This window comes from Artibeus jamaicensis, unplaced genomic scaffold (genome assembly GCF_021234435.1).
Source record: "Artibeus jamaicensis isolate MK-2021 breed Jamaican fruit bat unplaced genomic scaffold, CSHL_Jam_final scaffold_369, whole genome shotgun sequence".
Taxonomy (NCBI): Eukaryota; Metazoa; Chordata; class Mammalia; order Chiroptera; family Phyllostomidae; genus Artibeus; species Artibeus jamaicensis.
In genome coordinates, this window is record NW_026522042.1 from 39043090 (window position 1) to 39065295 (window position 22206).

The window sequence follows — 22206 nt, forward strand, 5'->3', positions numbered from 1 at the left end:
TTTACCTTTAGTCTGTGTGTGTCTTTTGATCTGAGATGGCTCTTTTGGAGGCAGCATATGTATGGATCTTGTTATCTTATTCATTCAGCTACCCTAAGCCTTTAAGCCATTTATGTTTAAGATGATTATCGATAGATATGTATTTAGTACCATTTTATTGTTAGACTGTTTTCCTCTGTGTCTTTTTTTTTTTAATTCTCTTTTCTTCTTAAAGAAAGCCCTTTAACATTTGTTGCAGTAGTGGTTTGGTGTTAACAAAGTCCTTTAGCTTTTTCTTGTTTGAGAAGCTCTTTATTTCTCCTTAGATTTTAAATGATAGTCTTGCTGGGTAAAGTAGCCTTGGTTGTAGGTCCTTGCTTTCCATCACCTTCAGTATTTCATGCCACTCCCTTCTGGCCTGAAATGTTTCTGTTGAGTAATCAGATGCCAGTCTAATTGATGCACCATTGTAGGGAACTACCTGCTTTCCTCTTGTGGCTTTTAGGATTTTCTCCTTGTCTTTAAGCCTTGTCATTTTAATTATGATGTGTCTCCATGTAGGCCTCTTTGGGGCCAACTTGTTTGGGACTTTCTCAGATTTCTAGACTTGTGTGGTTTTTTTCTTCACCAGATTAAGGAAGTTTTTCGTCATTATTTCTTCAGATAGATTCTTGATCCTCCGCTCACTCTCCTTGCCTTATGGTATTACCATAATGTGGCTGTTGTCATGCTAAAATGTTTCTTAAGCTCTTTTGTATTTTTTATAGTTTATTTTTTTCCTTTTGGGGGCTCTGCCTGGGTGTTTTGTTCTACCTTGTCTTACAGATCACTGATTCTGTCCTGTGCTTCATCTGACCTACTATTTATTCCTTCCCGTGTAGTATTTATTTCAGATATTGTATTCTTTTTTCTGACTAGCCCATTTTTATGGTTTCTATGTCTTTTTTCATGCTGCTGAGTATCCTTATAATCTTTACTCTAAACTCTCTAATAAATTGCTTGCCTCCATTTTATCTAGTACTTCTTCTGATTCTCTTTTTCTTTCATTTGAGGTCTGTTTCTTTGTCTTCCCATTTTGGCTGCTTCTTTGTATTTTCTGCCTTAGTCATTAAACTAATCAATGATATAACGTGAAGCTGTAATCAGCAGCAGCTTAAGCATGACAGGGTGGGGCAGAGTAATTCCTGCAGGTGGGGCTGTTGCTCTCCCTAGGCTGAAGCCACTTGGAGGGGAATACTCTGCCTGAGGAAGATGGCTTCTGCAGTGTGGGAGATGACTCAGCATAGGGATCCTTGCGTTTGTTGCTTCAGTTCTTGCCATAACCCCAGAGTCTCCTCAAGCATCTCCAGTCCACTCTGCCCTCCCTGTGCCAGAGTCCAGAGTAAGTGGCTACAAAAAAATTTCATGCATTGGCCCTTTAAGAGGCTCTGTGTGTCTTCAGCCGCCTCACTTTGGCAGACAGAAAGCCTGTTGCTTTTCACAACTGGATGTTATCTGGCCCTGGTGCTGATGGCTGTGGAGCCCAGCTTGGAGTTTAGACCCCATACTTCTCAGGGGAAAACTGCTGGCCACTAAAATATCCCTCTGGCACTTCAGCTGCCCACCGTAGGAGCCCAGCCAGCCCTCTCATGCTTCCTCCACACTCCCTACCAGCCTACTTGTGGTGAAGTGACTTCTTCTGTCTGTCCTTGGTTATAAGGCTTCTATCCAGCTTCTGTTCAGTTGGTTACTCAGGATGATTTCTTTATAATTTAGTTGTAATTCCTGACTGATCCTCAGTATAGGTACTGTAGCTTCCTCTTACTTTTCCACCATCTTGATGTTCTTTTCCCATGTAGTCTTTTATCATGAATGATCTTTAAGACTTGGCAGCATTGCCTTCTAAGATAGCTAGAGGGGATGCTAAGCCTAGACTAGAAGTTACAAAACATCATTTCTGCTTACTCTTGGTCAGAGGAGATCATGAGGTTAGACCAGATTTATGGGTGGAGAATTACAGTCTTCCTCTTGCTGAGAGTAGCAACAAAGTCACATTGGGATGGAATACAGGCATACAGGCATAGGTGGGGTTATTATGGCCATTTTTGTAAACAATATACAATATGAAGCAAAAGTAGGCTTGCATTTTTGATTAAATAAAACAGAGTTTATTCTTGTGTTATTATGTATTAATTAACTATATTTTTCTATGCACAACTATAAACCTACTTTTGCCTAACCCTATATATGACAATTACTGTGAACTTCAGAATGTTAAAGGTTAATCCTCAGTTGTCTTTTGTTTCCTAGAAAATGCCATAGAAAACTGGTTATATCCAAATTATTTTACTCTCTGATCATTATACTGCCCTTTGACTTAAATAGATTTTTAGGGGAGATTTTTAAATCATTTAGCCTTCCTGAGAGTCTTAATTCTATTCATTCGTAGTGGGCCTAGTTATTAGCATTTTAAAAAACCTTTCTGTATTATTCTAATAATGTATAGCAGGAATTTTGGACTACTGTCCTAGACAGTGTTCTCTTTATACTGTTCATTATCTGATTTTGAAAAAGTAGACAGGAAATTCTCTATGGTAGACAAGAAATTAGGTGAAGCAATTGACAAAGAGCCGTTTGTTGCCTTATTGATTTTCAAATTATGCCTCTATAGTAACATAAAGTACTAAAAACAGGAAATAAAATGGCCATGGCAAATAATTTTTTAAAGATACAGAAAGGAGGCCCTGGCTGGTGTAGCTCAGTGGATTGAGCACAGGCCTGCGAACCACACGTTCGCGGTTCGATTCCCAGTCAGGGCACATGCCTGGGTTGCAGGCCAGTTCCCAGCAGGGGACTCATGAGAGGCAACCATACATTGATATTTCTCTCCTTCTCTCCTTCCCTTCCTCTCTAAAGATAAATAAATAAAATATTTTTAAAGATACAGAAAGGAAACAAAAAATTAATGCCATGGGAAATTAATAATTACCACTGAGAAGCATATTAGTTATAAATGACACAGTGGGACGAGTCTTGCCTGTGGGTTCTTGCATAATCCTCACTAATTGATATGGGAATTGTGTGCAAGCCTCTGAGGAGAAAGGCTTTAGACCAGTGTGTATTGGGTAATAAGCTCTGACACTGTAAAGGAAAACTGATTGTATAGGGAGTGGGAAGAAGACAAGAGTCCGGCAACGCCGCTGAGGAGTACAGAGTCACAGAATGTTAGAGCTGAAAAGGCCCATGGGAATTACTTAGTCTACCACTCTGCCTGCTTCTTTCCCCGCCACTAGCATCGACACCCACTGCCCTCAGTAATCTGCTTGCATTCCAAGCCAGTGCCCTGGATCGTTTCAGAAAACCTGTCGTTCTGCATGGCTTGTAACTGAAGGGAAGCAGCATAACATACTGGAAGGAAAACCAGAAGTCCCAGCAAATTGAGATTTGAATTTCAGTTTGACAATTTAGCTGTGTGGTCTTTTGCAAGTTACTTAATTCATCTGAGCCTTGATTTTTTCCTGCATGTTTAGTGCCTCATCCAAAAAAAGCAAAAATTACATGAAATTAGGTGGATAGATGATAGTGATGTGTCTCGTTCTTTCAATTTGTAAGGATTGCTTCCTTTTACATAAAGAGATAGTGTGGTTAGTGACAATACCATGAGCTTAGGCTTTCTAACTCCTGGCCTCAAATAGGTAGACCTTCTAGGTGATAGTTACCCTTTCTCATTTTACCTTAATTCTAAGAGGACATATGTTAAACATATTCCTTTAAAATGTTATGTTAAAATGTTGTGAAAAACAAACAGGCCGTGTAAGTGTGTTTATAGATAATTTGATCATAACCATGAAAAAACAGAAGGAAAATACCAGAATTTTTCAAAGATTTATAAAGATCTTTCTTTTCTTCCAAGTAGTTAAAATAAACATGAATTGCTTCTGTAACAAGAAATAAAAAACATATTTTCCCTTTAAGGTCAATATTTACATTTACCAAAGGTAGCCACACTTTGAGGCTGGTTTATGCACTCATTTTGTGAAAGATAGCTAGCTATTTTCATGTGACACTGAATCCACATAAAATTCCAAAGTTTTATAGGATAGCCAACCCAGTGTTGAATTTTCTTGGGTTTTCTATCTAAATTTATAGCATCATTTAACCAATTCCCAAAGCTATACACATAGGACCTGTCTTTCATGATTTCATTTTCTTCATTGTCCACATATTATTGATTATCATACTCTTATATAATTGATTATTAAGTTTGATTTATTCTACTCTTAAACTATTTCTTTTCTTCTCTTTCCACGGGTCAGGGTTCTAGTTCAAGTCCTTGTTATCTCCTTGTTGAGTTATAGCTGAAGTATACCTGGTCAGAATAGTCTCTTACCTGAAAGTCTATGAATCCCCATTTATGAAGTATAATGTCCAAACTTATTCACAGTTTACACCCTACATTTCCACTTTCATCTTCTTCAAATTCATCTCCCTCAAACCTACCTATCACCTCTTTTTGGTACAGGTTCTTCTCAGTTTTTCCAAAATGATAGGTGCTTTCATGCGTCTGTAACTGGTCCCTCTATTTTGATTTCTCTCCTCTACATTCTCCATTTAAGAAGTTACTCAAGTTCCATCAAGAAGTTCCATCAAGACTCAATTCAAATATTAGTCTTTAATCACCTTACCCTGGCAAGTTTAGTTGCTTCCCTCTCTCTGAGGCTCTTCCCAGGCACCAAATGTAACAGGTAACACATCGTAAGACTGTGTGTGGGCCTGGGCTAGACTCTTGGCCTCTGCAGGGCAGGGCTGTGCATCTTTCATTTAAATGCCTCACAGGACCAGTGAGGAAACAGCCAGTTAATAATTGTTGAGTATGATATAAAGTGATTTTGGATTTCCTCCTCCATTTTTTTTCATGACTGAATTGGAATAGTTTGTTATAGATCACTCACAAATCCTCAGTACTGAAATCATGAAAAACAAAATAACAGCTGAGAGCAAGTATAGTTGAGTGTGTGCGTGTTGAATTGGGAGGGAGAGCCTTCTCAAAAGGAATATTTACTCGGCTTAATTACAAAGAAAATTCCAAAAGTTCTTTATTTCAAAGCCAGTGCTAAGACTGAGAATGGCACTTGTAATAATGATAATAATTTTGTTTTTACTTCTTTCAAGACCCTAAATTCTGAAACTGCTGTTTATTAGCTGTGTGATTAAAAAGAGAAGAGAGCTAGGTACTTTACATATTTTATTTCTAATTTGCACAATAAGCCTATCACATAGGTATGCTTATTTCATAGATAAAGAAGCTGAGGCTTGAAGAGGTAAATTATTCTAACCCAAGTCTTTTAGCAAGTGAGTGGTAGAGTTGGCAAGAACACTTTTTTTAATGTAAGATAACCACAAAAACAAACATGTAACTTAACAACATTGTAATTGAATAATATTTCAACTGTGACATTAAAGTGATTGTTAATGCTGTGACAATCTACAAATAAGCCATCAGAAGTTTCTAAATAATAGCCACGAGTTCCAGGCTCTCTAGACAGTCTCTGCAGCAGGTGCATCTGGTTGAAGGCCAGAAGTAGGCCAAGCCGGCCTGTGGTCAGTATGAACAATGTCCAGAGAGAAAAGGAGAAAGTAGTTACTAAGGGGAGGGGTGAGGCTGGGGGGAAAGCCTAGCTACACAGAGGTCAGTCGGGTTAGGGTCGGGGAAAGATCCAATCTCACAAGAGGGACTCAGGTTTCTGCTCTAGGACTCCCTTTCCCAAGAAGATTGGGGTAAGCAAGGCCGCCTCCGATATGCCCAATGAGCACGGCAGACAACTGGCCGGTTGGCAGGCAGTGGGAGGGAAACGGATCATGGGCCCAGTTACAGTTGGACTATATGTAAAGGTAGGTTGATTTAATTGAGCTTGTTGATTCAATTGATTTTTTACCATAGTCATGAATCAGGATTGCTCCGGCCCTAGAACTTGAAGGTATGTTACATTCTGCATGTGTTGGAATGGCTGAAATAAAAGGAATAGTGTTTTTATGCCTTGAGGGTACATGGTTATTGTCAGAATACTTTTTCCAGAGTTTTTCAAACTCTTGTGACCAGATTCATTTCTTGACTTAATTGATTTAATTTTGTTTCTTGACTCAGTACTGGGTTAAAAGCCGCAGTTTGAGAAACACTTCCTTGAAGGTCCTGGAAAGATGTGACGGTCCTTCTTTGTCTTGGAGCTGGCACCCCATGCTGCTGCTCCGAATGGGTCAGTTCACAAGTGTTCAGTGCCATTTGATTGCCCGGTGCTGTGGCTGCTTTTTCCTTAACATTACACAACACTTCTTGGTAGAATAATCACAGAGGACTAAGCAGGAAAAAAAATAAACAAGTTAAGTGAGGAATTCAGTGCAAGGAAGCTTGTTGTGTGAACCCCAGCCATGTGTCAGGCACTCTGCTAGGCACTTAGATACGGGTACAAATTAAGCACGACCCTTTTCTTGGGGAACCTAGAATACTAAAGGGAGAAAAATAGAAATAAATTACAATGATGACCATCTTATGAGCTGCAGTGGGGGTACAAAAAGGAAGTAATCAATTCTACCTGAGAAAGACTGAAAATGTTTCACAGGGATTGAGAAGTGCAGGTTGGTGGTTGCAGAATAGTCACAGAGGTATAAATTACATCAGAGAGAATATGGTCGATAGTACCATAACGGACCAGGTGGGCACTTGAAACACCAGCGGGACCACTCTGTGGGCTGGTACATAATTGGCCACTATGCTGTACATCTGAAACTAATGTAGAACAATACCGAGTATAAACTGTAATGGGGAAAAAATGATGTTTATAGGTCATAAGCATAAAGAATATAATGACCTTAATCATAACTATATTGTAAAATAATAAAAATGGTAAACAACAACAGTAAAAAAGGGAAATGTTTTACAAAGGTCATGGTGCTTGAGCTGAGTTATCTTGGAAGATGAAAGGTCTCTGCTGGTTAGAGAAGGTGTTGAAGAGCAGTCCAGGCAGGGAGAGCAATGTGGAGAAAGGTGGAGAGGCATGAATTATCCTGGTTCTTTGAACCTCACATAATTCAGTGTTGACTAGACAAAAGACTGGTGACCTTGTGGGGGAGAACTCAAGGGCAGACTTGCAGTCCATGCTAAAGAGACCTTTTGGCAACAGAGAGGTCCTGGCAACAGTTTTACATTTTGCAGAGATTACTTTCCTGGGCATATTTTGGGGACTGAGATGGGTGTCTGGAAACCTGGAGATCAGAAAGTATGATATCAAATAAGACAGTGAAGACTTTAAACAAGACAGTATATGTAGTAATGAAAGGACTAAACCAATATGCAATTTAAGAATTATCCTACTGGAGGATATTTCTTATTGAAATACTTCAGACCTGAGTTTTCCAAAATTACACTAATTGAATATAGTAGGAACTCAAAATGGATCATCTTTATCTGTCCATTCAAGTGCCATATCATTAGGAGAATGTCTCAACCACAATATTGTCCTTGTGGCTGAGTTTGACATTATTAATTAATAATGTGTTTATATCTTCTGCTTTGTTCCTAGAAAGATTTGAGGAATGCAGATACATATATGATTATATTTTTAAGTAAGGAAATCTAGAGGATAAATAATAGCTAAAATAAGGTGAAGCTATATATAAAGTTAGTACATAAAATTTACACAGCCAGTACAGTAAGGGAAGTGACGTTGATACACAATTCATGGATTAAAAACTAGTTGCTTTGAAAGCTGATGTTTTCAGTAGTGCTAAGAGGTGAAAACTGAGGCTATCTTTACGTAAGAATGGTGTGCTTCGTTTTCCATTTACTCTAAAGCCATCTGTTAAAGGACATACAGGCAGGCATAAATAGATGAAAATGAACTGGGAGCAGTCACATGAGGCATCACAAGTGGTTAGTTACACAGTGCAGACCCCGACATGCTGTCCACACTGATTCACAATCCCGCTTTTCTCCTGGTGACACCTCCTCCTCCTCTTCTCAGCACTGTGTGTGTTCGCATCTCCTGGCACGTGCCTCAGAGTCCCTGAGTCTCTTCACTCTTGGACCCTTTCTCTCTATGTTTAGTATTTGTTCATTTATGTCTCTTTATAATTAGATTTCTGTTGATAAACTTTCAACTGTAGTCTTCATTAATGAAAATTTTGTAAAAAAAATACAGAAAACAAAAAGACAAATAGAAAATCAGCTCTGATCCCACCAATAATAACTGCTGTTAACATCTTTATAAATTTCTTATTTATACTTTTTATATTTTCTATTACTTCCTTTTATAAAATGAAGCCAAATTGTATTTTAAAACTGCTTTTCTCTTGGTTAATATGATGACCATGATATCTTCTATGTTAGTGCATATACTCCTGCAGCATTTTAAGTTACTAAATAGTATAAAATGAGTTATCAAAGTGTATTAAAATATATTTGTTGGAGAGTTGTTGAGCATGTTTAAATAGCATCATTATATATGTTGGTATAATGCTACTGTGTGTATCCAGGATTATTTCTTTAGAATAAATTCTAGAAGTGAAATGACGCATCAAAGGATATGCAGAAATTTTAAGGCTGCTGATACTTATTGCTAAATTGCCTTGTGAAAAAATTGTCACATGCTGTTTAACTATAGAAAGTATCTTTATATACCATGAATTATTAAAGCATTTTAAGTCTTCTCACTTAGTGAAGCAATGCCATTTTAAGATAATATTAGAAAGTAAAGCTAAATAAGGTGAAATAATAAAAAATTATTAAAATGGCATTGCAGAAATCAATAGAGTTCTTGGAAGTATAAAAACAAGTATAGTATTGTAGGCTTATTTGGTGCCTAGACTATAAGTATTTTTAATTTTATAGTATTCTGCCTTTACTCCCCATTCACATATAAAACAAATGGGATATAAAGAGACTAAAAAGTTGTCCAATGTCTCACTGTTGCTATATGGCAAAGCTGTGATTCCAGACCAAATCTACCCAATTCAAGGTCAGTGAAAAGACTACAGAGAAAAGTACAGGGTGACTTCCTCACAGTGCTGTTTAAGTGATTAAATGACACATGCCTCATGCATTAGAGGCTTTCAATAGTTGCAGGTGCTGTTGAAAGGAAAGTAAAATAAGAAATTTAGTAAGCTCTGGAGCATCGAGAAGGGTACAGAGTACTAGAAAACGATGTTGAAATGAGGTTCGTTTTCTTTTCTGTCATTTCTTACCCTTAGCATCACCCAAGTAACACCGAACAACATACGTTGTTATTCCAAACTTTACATTTGGATACACTGATTTTGAATGTTATCATCTCCAGTGACTTTGAAGACTTTGAAAATACACTGATTGACTAGATGCAAAGGGAAAAATTCACAGATCTCTTTCAATTGACTTGCACAAAAATATCACTAAAAGTAAATGGAACCATCCCTGAATAAACAAAAGCACTCCTTGTATGCACCAAAATATTGTTAGTGTATTTAAAAGGCAATAATGACAACGATGATGATTGTTGATGTCTGCTGAGCACTTCTGCCAGGTCCTGCTCTGAGTTCTTTGTAGGCACTAAGTCATTTAAGTAGATCTGTCTTTGGGTCAGATTAGCTCTTGTAGTATTGGTAATAGACACTATGGAAATTCTAATGGACAAGTAGCTGTTTGTTCCTGAAAACTCGATGTTTGGCCCCAGAAACAGGACTTGATGGTTGGTTCTCTCTAGTTCATTCTTAGCAGATTGAGTCTGTACAATATTGGCTATATCATAGTTTAACTATCATTTACCTTAGCATGTCAGGTTTACGTTTTTAGCTCTTCATAGTTCCATAGATTAGCCTCGAAACACTTGAATATACTTAGGCTTCAATTTATGTTTTTCAGATTTAAAGGAAGATGTTTAGTTATAATTTGTAGGACTCAGAATAAGGCAATGGTGATAAGTATGGGTTCTGGACCCAGATTGTGAGTCTTTACAGTGTGAGGTGGGTACCCAGAAAAAAAAAATTATCTTCTGGAGGGCAGGCCCCTTGTAGTACAGGCTTCTCCTGCTAGGTGAGTGTTGTAGGAACCCATCTATCAGTGTAACCAGCTGGCCTTGTTGCACGAGGCTGCATTCGGCTTCAGTGAATTTTTTTTGGAAGACTCTTTCAGCATGTTTGCCCATTTCATGATGGGTGAGGTGGGTTTACCAGGGCACCTGCCCACCCCATGCTGAGTGTTCAGCAGTTTTTGACCAAAAATGTCATGACTCGCATGTTCCACCCTCTCTACTCACCTGATCTTGCCCTTAGTGACTTTCTGATTTATTTCCCCGATGGAAAGAAGACCTCAAAGGGAAACATTTTGCTGATTTGGAAGAGGTGAAACAAACAATGGAAGAAGCACTAAAAGGCATCAAAATCAGTGAGTTCAAGAACTGTTTTAAGCAGTGGGAACAAGTCTCGATAGGCCTATTGCATCAAATGGAGCGTACTTCAGAGGTGACTAAAATTTAAACATGTAAAAATAAGTACACAATTTTTTATAAATAAATTTCAGTTTGGGGGGTCACCCCTCATATAGCCTATCATCTGTTATTCAATTAAGCCTTAGTACGCTTAAAATCTCTGCAGTTTCTTTACTGCAGTGGGGCTAACAATACTATGGGCTGTGAGGATTTAATAAGCTAATGAATATTGAGTACTTATGCCCACACCTGTGTGCAGTTGGTTGGACATCATCCCCCAATGGAAAGGTCACTGGTTCTACTCAGGTCAGGGCACGGGCTTAGGTTGCGGGTTCAGTCCCCAGTTGGGCACCTGTGAGGGACAACCAATTGATGTCTCTCATATCCATGTTTCTCTCCCTCTCTTTCTCCCTTCCTCCCCCTCTCTCTAAAAATAAACATTTCTTTAAATAAATAAATAAATATAAAATACTTACTAAATAAAAATTTGCTATAATAACAACAGGTAGCCAAGATAATACAATCAACAGAATGCAGGGTGGGGCAAAAGTAGATTTACAGTTGTTTGTGTGGAAAATAATATAATAACTAATAAATAGTGATATAAGAATAAACTCTGTGTTGCATGTACTCACAACTGTAAGCCTACTTTTGTCCCACCCTGTATAATAATAATAGAGAACCAATATTAATCCTTAATGAAAATTAGATCTCAATATGTTTTCTGCAAGGCTTTTTACTTTTTAAGTAAATGTTTCCTTTTCAAATGTCTGAGAGAAAGCATGAATAAGGAATCTGCCCATAACTCCTTTCTTTAACAATGTTGTAATACTTCTAAAGGATTCTAACCAAGAGAGAGGATTTATAAATATACTTCTAAGTATGCAGCTAAATATACTCCTTCACCTCCAAATGGAAGAAAAAAGCATGATGTAGAGGAGTTATTTATTAAGGGTAACAAAGTCTACTCTTTCGGTTTAAATTATTTAAAATATATTTGCTCTACATGTTTGGAAGTTAAAATGTAGAAAGTAAGCTTAGCGTCACTGTAGAATACACATAAAGTTTTGTTTTTGTTCTACAAAAATGAACACAAGTGTCACTTAGCACTTTCATCCTTGTCCATGTGGAACCCCCCGTCCGAGCCTTCATAGGAGGAGGTCACTTTTTATTTGGTGGCAGCTCTCACTAGAGGGCAGCTTTCACCTCACTGGAAGGCACTGACCGGTTTTCATTCATACATTTACCTCTTCTCTATAGGAACTAAACTTTTATGAAGCAGATCTGGTGAAGTAGAAAAGTACTTGAAAGGCATTAATAGGCTACTTTTGAAAAAAACTATACTTTGCTTTTACTTTTAAGGGATAGGAAATGATACAATATTTATTACTGTAAGGAAACCTAACAACTTGATTTTTGGATATATATTTAAAGATGCTGCATAGAATCTGAATAAAGACCCAAATAAATAAATTCAACTTTATATCCTTTCTTTTAAAAATTTTTAATCACAGTTGACTTAAAATATTATATTAGGTTCAGATACACAACAGTGATTAGATATTTATGAGGCTTACAAAGTGATTCCTTGATAAATACACCATGCAGTTATTACAGTGTTCCCTGTGCTGTGCTTTTTACCTCCCATAGCTGTTGTTACGACTAGCTGTTTGCACATCTGTAATCTCTTGAACTTTTCTGCCAACCACCCTGCCATCCAGCAACCATCAATATCTTCTCTGTTATCTATGTTTCTATTTTGCATATATTTTTTAGATTCTACGTGTAAGCAAAATCATAAGGTATTCATCTTGGACTTATTTCACATGACATATTAACCTCCAGGTCCATCCATGTTGTCATGAATGGCAATATTTCATCCTTTTAATGCTAATATTTCACTGTGTGTGTATGTATATATATATGTATATAACATATGTATGTGTATATATATATGTATATAACAACTTCTTTATCCATTTTTTTATTGATGGACATGTATGTTGCTTCCATATCTTGGAAATTACTGGTAATGCTGCAAGGAAGAACATAGGAGTACATACAGCTTTTCAGTGTAATGTTTTGGATTTCCTTGGATAAATAGTCAGTCAGAAGTGAAATTACTGAGTTATATGGTGGTCCAGTTTTTGAAGGAGCCCTCATACTGTTTTTACAGTGGTTGCACCAATTTACAATTTACCAACAGTCCACAAGGGTTTCCTTTTCTCCATGTTCTTGCTAACACTTGTTTGTTGATTTATTGGTAGGTGCCATTCTGACAGGTATGAAGTAATAATCTCATATGGTTTAATTTGCATTTCCCTGATCTTTAGTGATGTCCAGCATCTCTTCCTATGTCTGTTGGCCTTCTATGTGTCTTCTCTGGAGAAAAGTCAATTCAGGTCCTATTCCCATTTTCAGCTGGGAACTTTGGTTATTTCCAGAGTTCCTAGAGCTAATATGTAGACTCAGGTGCCAAAGCAGAATTATAATATCATTTCAGACAAGTGTCAACAAGAGACCAGTTTAATCATTTAAAAAAACAAATAGAAATAGCTAACTCTTATGTCATGCTTACTATACAAGGTCTGTCAAGAAAAGTCCAGCTATTGTAAATATGATGAGAACAGCTTACATAACATCAATGTAACCTGGCAGCCAAGGAGAGTGGACTGGAATGTGCATGGGTGAACAATGATGACTTCACTGTACTAGTCGGTGGGGGCATTAGACACCATTGAGTGAGCATGTGTACTATGTGGCCATCACATTCAAAATGACTGAGTGAGCAGAGCAGCAAATCTGCATCAATTTTTGTGTTAAGCTTGAACATTCCTCCACAGAAACTATTTGGATGATTCAGAAGGCTACAGCTATGGGCAACTGGTGATTGGCAACTTCATCATGACAGTGTGCCAGCTCATGCATCAGGTCTTATGCAGAGTTTTTTGGCAAACCATCAAATCACCCAGGTGACTCAGCCCCACTACAACCCAGATTTGATGCCCTGTGACTTCTGGCTTTTCCGAAAATCTACATCACCTTTGAAAGGGAAGAGATTTCAGACCACTGATAAGATTCAGGAAAATATGACAGGGAAGCTGATGGCAAATGGCCTACTTTGAAGGGGACTGAGGCATCATTGTCTTATATGCAATTTGTCTTGTGTCTTGTATCTTCTTCAATAAATGTCTCTAGTTTTCATATTACATGGTGGGATACCTTCTGGACAGACTTCACAGGTTCTGTTTTAAGCACTTTACATTTATTAGGGCATATTAATCTTTGCCACAGCCCTTGTAAAGGTCATACCGTTATGCCCCCTTTAGCTGAGGAAACTAATTTACAAAGCAGTTAAGTATCTTACTCAAGATCTGAATTTCGGGGATATGACTCTAAATGTATTTGTGTTCAGGAAAGATGTATTAATTTATTTGCTTTTATTAAGCTAAATATTTATTTTAGGTTAAAAAAAAACCTCCCAAATTACTTACTACCTACCATTTCTATGTTTGCATATATTTAAATAGAATAATCTTGTTCATATTATCCTCTAGCCTTTTTTTCTTATAATGTTCTGTAAACAATTTACCATGTCATTAACTACAGATCTGTATTACAATGTTATTGGTCCCCTAATATTTCCTTTTATGGATGAGAGAAAATGAATTAGTGTAGTTGTAGACATACCATAGTTTGTTTAACTAATCCCCTTCTTTGGTCACTTTGATAAAGCACACAGTTTTTGGCTGACATAACTTTTGTACGTACACCTTCAGTCTCGTCATCTTCTCAGGATGAATTGGTAGGTGTGTGTTGTGTAACTTTACGTCCTTGCTCCTGTCCAGTTGCTACCCCGCCGTAGTTACCCCTCGAGGATCTACAGATCTTTTAGTTAGACTTCCCCAGTTTTTAGCCAGCAGGACTGACATTTCCTCAGTAAGAGATCTCCAAGTTTAAATATGCAAATTACTCTCTTTTTCCTCAAATTCAAATATCAGTTGAAATTATTATGATTTGAAGGGTCAGAATAGTAATTAGTGCTTTCTGGTGGTTTTTGTTTGTTTGATTTTGGTTTTGAGAACTTACTATTGCTTCTCCTACCAGTAAAGCATAATACTTTGTAAAGAAAGGATTCACGTATTATTTTTACTCATGTAGTTTAGGTCTCCCAACAGCTCCCAGGGGTAGGAACTTTATAAATAGTACATGTTAGGACTCACTATTTCACCAGAGAAGATGTTACAAATACACCCTCCTAGGCCCCCCTCCACCTGCCGAATCAGAATCTGCATTTCAGTAAGTTCCCCAGGTGACGCATGTGCTCTCTGTTTGCGAATCATTGCTGCAGGCCATTTTATTCTGAGCTCTTATTTGTCATTTATGGACAGCTCACTTTGCTCCTGGGGGGGGTCATTGCTTTTGCTGTATGTTGCATTTTCCTGTCTGCTAGTAAATACTGTCCTTTCTTTGAAAAAGCTTGCTGTGTTTTATGTGTCTAGCTCAAAACAAGAATGGTGTCTATTTATAAAGTGATTGTCTTTTAAAGTGTTGTTCTGTAGTAGAGTTAGAAGCTGTTGTATTGATTGTGGCATTTTGGTGCCAGCTGAATTATTAATTTCACTTCATTTTGGAGATAGAAACATTTTAAAATCAGAGATCTTACGAAACATACTGCTCTCTCTCATGAAGCTGTTAGCCTTCCCTTAGAGATACGCTGTTCTAATGAATTTTTTATAATAGATATAAATATTACCTATCCTTCTAAAAACAAGCATTATAATCATCTGAAAATGCTTACTTTGCAAATTCATTGTTTCAAAAAGAGTAAATTGCATTTAAAATGAGAAACATGATAAAAGTTTTACTTGAGATTACAGTTGTTTGCTGAATATAACAAAATGTACTTTTTCCTGTTAACCTTTTGAAATTTTTGATGAAACTATGAAAGTGCAGCTCATCCATCAGAACACGGAGGAAGCAAATAGATTTTAACACATTTTGGAGATATACACTTTCTCTGTGTATTCTTGCTCCTTGCTCTCTGAATTCAGGAATGAAATAGATTGGACTAGCAGGTGATGCTTGTATTCTTCTTTCACCTTAACCACCAGCACAATAAATACACACATTAGCAGCAGGCCACAGCTTTCCACAAAATGTTAACCTGCATTTGTGTAGTATATTAAATATGAAAATACTCTGTAAAGCTATCAAGGATGAGTATCTTTTTGTACATTCAAAATACATACCTATATAATAAAGGCTGTGGGTGGATCCTTTGTGAAAGATTCAGTTAAATATTTCTTATTCCAGCATTCCTAGCACAACTATATGACGAGACCAGCAGATCATATACCAGAATGATGAAAACATACTGTGTTTATAGACTAGGAAAGCCTCAACCAGTACGAGCTCAGATCCCTCACTTGTAAACTGGATTTGAGAGTTACATATGCTGACATGTGTCAGAGGACCTCATACACAGTCCTTGGTTTTTACCTTCCCAGTGGAAACTTGGTGGCAGGGCCGCTTTAGAACTTTTCACCAGTGATTACTCAGTGATTTGCTATCGCCTTCTCCTATCTTCACTGATCACCTGTTCCCTCATTCCATCTGCTGTAGCCTCAGTAGTCTCCTTGCTGTCTCTTGAGCACACCAAGCACTTACTGTTCCTTCTGCCTAGAAGGATCGACCCTCAGCTATCCACATGAGCCTCTCACTTCATTTACATCTCTGAAGCAAATGGCACTTGTTTAGAGAGACCTTATTTCACTGCCTTGTCTTGGTGACCTGCCTACCTACCTACTTACTGTATTTCCTTACAGTTTATTTTCCTTCCTGGTACTTATTGCTCCCTAGTATATGTTTATTTTATTGTTTTTTCTATCCCCACTGGACTATAAGCTCCACAAGGAAAAGGTCTTTTTAGGTTTTGTTTAGTGCCATACACATAAGAATCCAATAAGAATGAATGAAGAGCCAGTATCGACAGAGGGCATCCACGGGCCATTCATCCCCTTCCCTCTCACCTCAGGCACCCATGTAGGCTCTGTGCCTGCCCACGCCCTCTGACGGATCAAGGATGGGAGACAGGAAGGAGAATGTACACAGGGAAAACCCTGTCTGCCACAAAGAAACTGAGCTTTAAACTGGAAGCGAACAATTTCCTCTGAAGATTGTTGTCCTAGACTACACACACAAAATAATCCAATAGACAAGTTAGATTCACTTGCTGCAAAACCATTACATTTTTGCAGATTAGAATTTGATGACTTTGAAATCCATACTAGTTAGACTTTAAACATTTATGAAGCTATAGACTTCCATTCTACACGTCGTTCCTGCTTTTTTCTTTTCTTTTTTGGCACTGTGATTCAGGGATATTCCAAGTTTAGTCTTTATTTCTTCTTCAACTGAATTTATTGGGGCGACATGGTTCGCAAAACCACACAGGTTTCAAGTGTGTAACTTAACAAAACATCTGCACACTGCATCATGTGCCCATTGCCCAAAGCAAAGTCTTTTTCCATCCCAAATTTCCCCCTCCCCTCACCCTCCCTTTTCCCCTCTGGCTGTCACTACCGTGTGTGTGTGCGTGAGATTATATATATATATATATATATATATTTTTTTTTTGCTTAATCCCTTCACCCTCTTTCATCCAGCCCCTAACCCCCTCACCTCTGACAGCTGTCAGTCTGCTCCATCATTTACTGTCACCTCTGTGCTGAGCTCTGTGCTGGATGCTGACGAAGTCTCAGTTAACTGCTTCATATTTCTGAACCAGGGAAATATTTAGGCAGCATTAATTTTCAGATATATAATGGCATTGATGAATGAGAAACACGCACTCATTTAAGAAAGCTTTCAGTGAGTAGTGGAGGATTTTTGTTTCTTTTATACCTGTCATGAGGGAAGTTCACTTTAGCCTTGAGTGATTTACTTTGAGCATTAAAGCTTTTCAGAGGGCCCACCAACTTTCTTGTGAGCAGCAGGTACTTCTCCCCCCCCCCAACTTTCTCTAGGGTCTCCAAACATATGTCTGTGGTGCACTGACAGCGATGTCTGTGCCCGACCAAACATTCCCACTGCAAAATGAGTGCCCCCGTAGAAGCTGCCAGTTCAAGTGCCCCGTGCTCTGGGAATCCCAACAGCATATACAGCTGGGAAATAAATACAGTAGTAATGAATATGGCAATGTGTGAGAGCATTATAGGGAAGTCCTACCTCTGAAACTTGCTATCTCTGTGACTTGAAGTCACCTGACTGAGTCAGTTTCCTGGGAGGCAGCATGAGAGGGTCCTCAAGACGTTATAAGGTTTTATTTGTTCTGCCAGACAGTGGTTACATAGGTGTTTCCAGTTTTTGAGAATTCATCATGCATTTGTGAATTTTCTCTGTGTAAGTTATTCTTCAATAAAATCGGTGCTACACTGATAAATATTTCTCCAGGAGAAAAAAAACTTCTGACTTTTAGCACTTGGCAATTTCTGGGATATAAACACTGTACATTTCTTGTTCCCTCAGTTGCCCAAAATGGGATTTTACATGACCCAAAATTCTTGACAAAATATCATCATTGATTTATACACAACATTTACTTATTTTATTTGATTTTCTGTATCTGTGATTTGTTTTTTTAATGATTTGATGAATTCTCACAAACCCTCTGTCCAGACCAAGAACCAGAATATCCTGTTACATATAATCCCGACTTGTTTTAGTTCTCTCTCCCCACCCCCCCACCCTCATCATGTGATCAATATATATTTAGCTTATTTTATTTTATAAAATGGCTTACTGTTCTGAAATTAGTGTTTTGACTTAACCTTTCATCACTAACATTTGTATATTTTTTATTTCTTTTTATTAAATTTATTGGGATGACAGTGGTTAAGATTACATAGGTTTCAAGTTTCTTTCAAATGTAGTGTATTCATTTTTATAGTATAGATTTTACCCCGTATTTGCCATGGCCTGGTTTCAGTTCATCTTGAGATACTAGTATAATTTCCCAGCAGAGCAAGCATATTGTGTTCACTCATTTAGTTTATTTGCCTTTTTTCACAATTTGATTATAAAATATCTATTTTCCCTTTCCTCTTGCCTTTTCTTTCCAGTATTTGTGTTCTTTGGCAAATAAATGTGTTTCCCCCAAATGGGTCATAAGGCAATGGAACATCTTAATGTTTGTCATTGTTACACAAGGAAAAAATGTGCTGGAGGATTCTGCGATGGTTACCAAAGAAGCTCTATTAATAGTTGAACTGAGAGTTGAGGTTCACATTCCAGCTCAGATTGGTCGAAGGGATGTTATGTTGTCATATACAGGCTGCCCCTCTGCTGTGGCTTCTGCTACAAGTTGAACCGCTGTACCCACACTTGTAGAAAATCTTGCTACTATCAACATTTAAATAATACAGAGTAAAAAAGCTATTAATTCAAAATTATGAGAGGCAAGTGGGTATAACTTGGGAATAGAACAGAGCAGATGACTATTTCATTTATCTATACAAAAATAGGACCCTGGTCCCTTATCACAATTCCAAAATTCAAAAACCCCTGAAAGACAAAGATTTTATTTTTGTTTTCAGAATTTATTTGATCACAAAACCTGTGCTAATCTAGGTGCATTTGACAGTAAAACCAGAGTTAAGCAATGGGAAACTATTTGTTACTTTTATTTGTTCCACTCAGTGTGTATTTTCGTATGTTCTGCTGCTGGGGCATTCATTACATTACAGGTGGCTTCCCCACCAAGTGAAACTTGGAAATTCTGCGTTCTGAAACATATCTGACCCTAAGGATTCTATCAACAGGTTGTGAGCTGAGTGAGGTAAACAAATTCTATTTATTTTCTACTTAGACCATGGGTTCTTAACTTGTGTGTGTGGCACAGACCTCTTTGGCAGACATTAAAAAATGTTTTAAATGCATAAAACAAAACACATGGGCAACAAAATAATTATACTGAAAAGTTATCAAAACAAAAAAATTGTGATATAATAATACAGATAGGACAAAAGTGGCTTTACAGTTCGTATGGAAAAATACAATAATTAATTTAAAAGTAACTCAAGAATAAACTCTGCTTCATGTACTCACAACTGTAAACCTACCTTCTCCCTGCCTTGCGTGTGGGCCTCTGTATTAAAGCATAAAATAGCAGGATCTGGCAGTCGGTCTGATTGTTACTATTAAGTCATCACAGTAAGGAGTGTCAGTGGTATTTGGGGGCTTCTGTAATAACTGTAATGTCATATGAAAATGTCTTTGATTTCTGTTAGTGACAAAGTCACAGGTATTGCCAGCGTTGCTGTAGTTTGTCTCCTACATTCATCAAGGAAGGAAATGATTAATTTCAAATAGAGGTTAAAGAAAATTCATACATGTCCCCACCCCCGATTCTACCCATGGGTCACAGTTTCATAAACAAATACTGTTCACCATAAATTTATCGATCTTCCTTGTTGGTTTTTTATGTTGATTCTTTTAGGTTCTAAGGTGAGAAAACTCGAGCTCAAATCATGCCTTTATTTTCATGTAGCATTCTTTTAAATGGCCCCTACCTTATTTTAGCATTATCACACAATAGACAGAGAATTTGACTGTTCATTATTTATCATTGAATCCTAACTATAGTTCTAGTTTTTAGAATTTATCCTATTCTAGCATAAGTTAGGAAACAATGAAATATTTGTATTTGTTTTTGCGTCCTTTTTTAGTGTATGTGACATTCCACTATTCACCACTTTTTTTCCCTTTTCTATTAAAAATTTCCAAACGTCTTAGGTTGAAAGAATTTGCATGGAAGGGACAAAAACCTATCTGTATACGCTCTGCTGGCATTTCAACATTGACATTTCTGATACTACCCTCTAAGTGAATTTTTAACTTTTAAAATCAAACTCCATCTTATGTGAAGAAGAGCATTAAGTGTTTAAGGGATTGGATGCCAGGATTTTTCTTTGCTTTTCAAAAGCCACCTGATGGGAATATGTCACAAGAAGTTTAGGAATATTAAAATTTATGCATCCCCATAGAAGAACAGTGGAGATTTAGTATTATGTCTTCAGAATCAGGGACTAGGTAGTGTAAGATTTGATTTCCCCTTTCGTTGATTGATTGCAGCAGGACTCATGGACATGGACAACAGTGTGGTGATTGCTGGGAGGAGGGGGAGTGTAAGGGGACTAAATGGTAAAGGAAAAAATAAAATAAAGATTAAATTTAAAAAATATATTAACTCACTGAAACAGGGTTTTTTTTTTATTTTGTAAATTATTTTATTGTTGTTCAAATACAATTGTCTGCATTTACCCCCCACCACTCCCTTACCAACCCAGCCATCCCAACCTCCTTCCCCTGCTTCCAGCCCCCCTTGGTTCTGTCCATGTGTCCTTCATAGTTGTTCCTGAAAACCCTTCCCCTTTCCCCGCCATTATTCCCTCCCACCAGGGTTTCATTTAAAAAATTATTTATTTGTTTATTCGCATTATTTTTCCCTGCCATATTATTTTTTACTAAATTTATTGGAGTGACGTTGGTTGATAACATGTCATTTCAAGTGCACAGTTCTGTGATACATCATCTGTACTCTGCGCTGTGTGCCCACCACCCAGTCAGATCTTCTTTGTCACCATATATTTGACCCCCTTCCCCCTTTGTAGGCCCCCACCACTTTTCCCTCTGGTAACCACCATACTGTTGTCTGTGTGTTTGTTTGCTTTCTTGTTTGCTCATTTGTTGCTTTCAGTGTTATATCCCACATGTGAGTGAAATCATACAGCATTAGTCTTTGTCTGACTTATTTCACTTAGCATGATATTCTCAAGATCCATCCATGCTGTCACAAATGGTAGTATTTTCTCACCCTCATCACTTTTCACATTTTGGACTGGATAATTTTGTTGGGGGTTGCTGCCTGTGCGTTTTAGGACGTTACAGGATTCCTGGCCCCCGTACACTAGATGCACAGGAACTAGTAGCACTCATACATGCCCAGCCATTCAGTCAGGGCAATAAAAACCATGTCCGGACGTAGCCCACTGTTCCCTCTGGGAAAAATCACCCCGGTGAAGAGTCATGCTCTAGAATGTTTTGCATCTTATCAAGAATAGAAAAGAATACAGGTTTGCAGAATGTTCGCAGTGGGAAAATATATATGCCATAATCTAATTTTTGTAAAAAATCATGTACACACATCAAAAACAATATTTCAACAACATAAAATATTAACATTGTCTATGTTGGTTATCAAGAAAAAGTGTGACTTGGGGTTTTAATTCCTTTGCATTTTTCTTGCATTTGTTATTTTTAAAAATCAGAACAATAGTACATTCTATATCATATTCAGTCATTTAAGTGGAAGATACAATGCCTTAGTTTGCTCTGGCTGCTATAACAAAAATAACATAGGTGGACTAAACAAACACTTATTTTTCATGTTCTGGAGGCTGGGAAGTCTAAGATCAAGGCACTGGCAGGTTCATTGCCTGTTGAGACCTTGCTTCCTGGTCACAGATGACCATCTCCTCACTGTGTCCTCCCATGTTGGAAGGGGCAAGGGAGTGCTCTGGGCCCTCTTTTATAGGGGTGCGATTCCTGTTCATGAGTTAACCCTCACGGCTTAAGCACCTCCCAAAGGCCCCATCTCCAAATACCATCACATTGGAATAAGGGTTTCAACATACAAATATGGGGGGGGACAGAAACATTCAGTCCATAACATACAATAATTTCCACAGATAGGGCAACATTTATAAACTTAACATAAAATATTATAAACAGC

General features: G+C 37.6%; 1 protein-coding gene across 4 annotated transcripts in view; it reads left to right on the forward strand.

Moving 5' to 3' along the window:
- Positions 1-22206, forward strand: part of RNF180 (ring finger protein 180) — a 159343-nt gene that overhangs the window by 74769 nt on the left and 62368 nt on the right. The window lies entirely within an intron of this gene.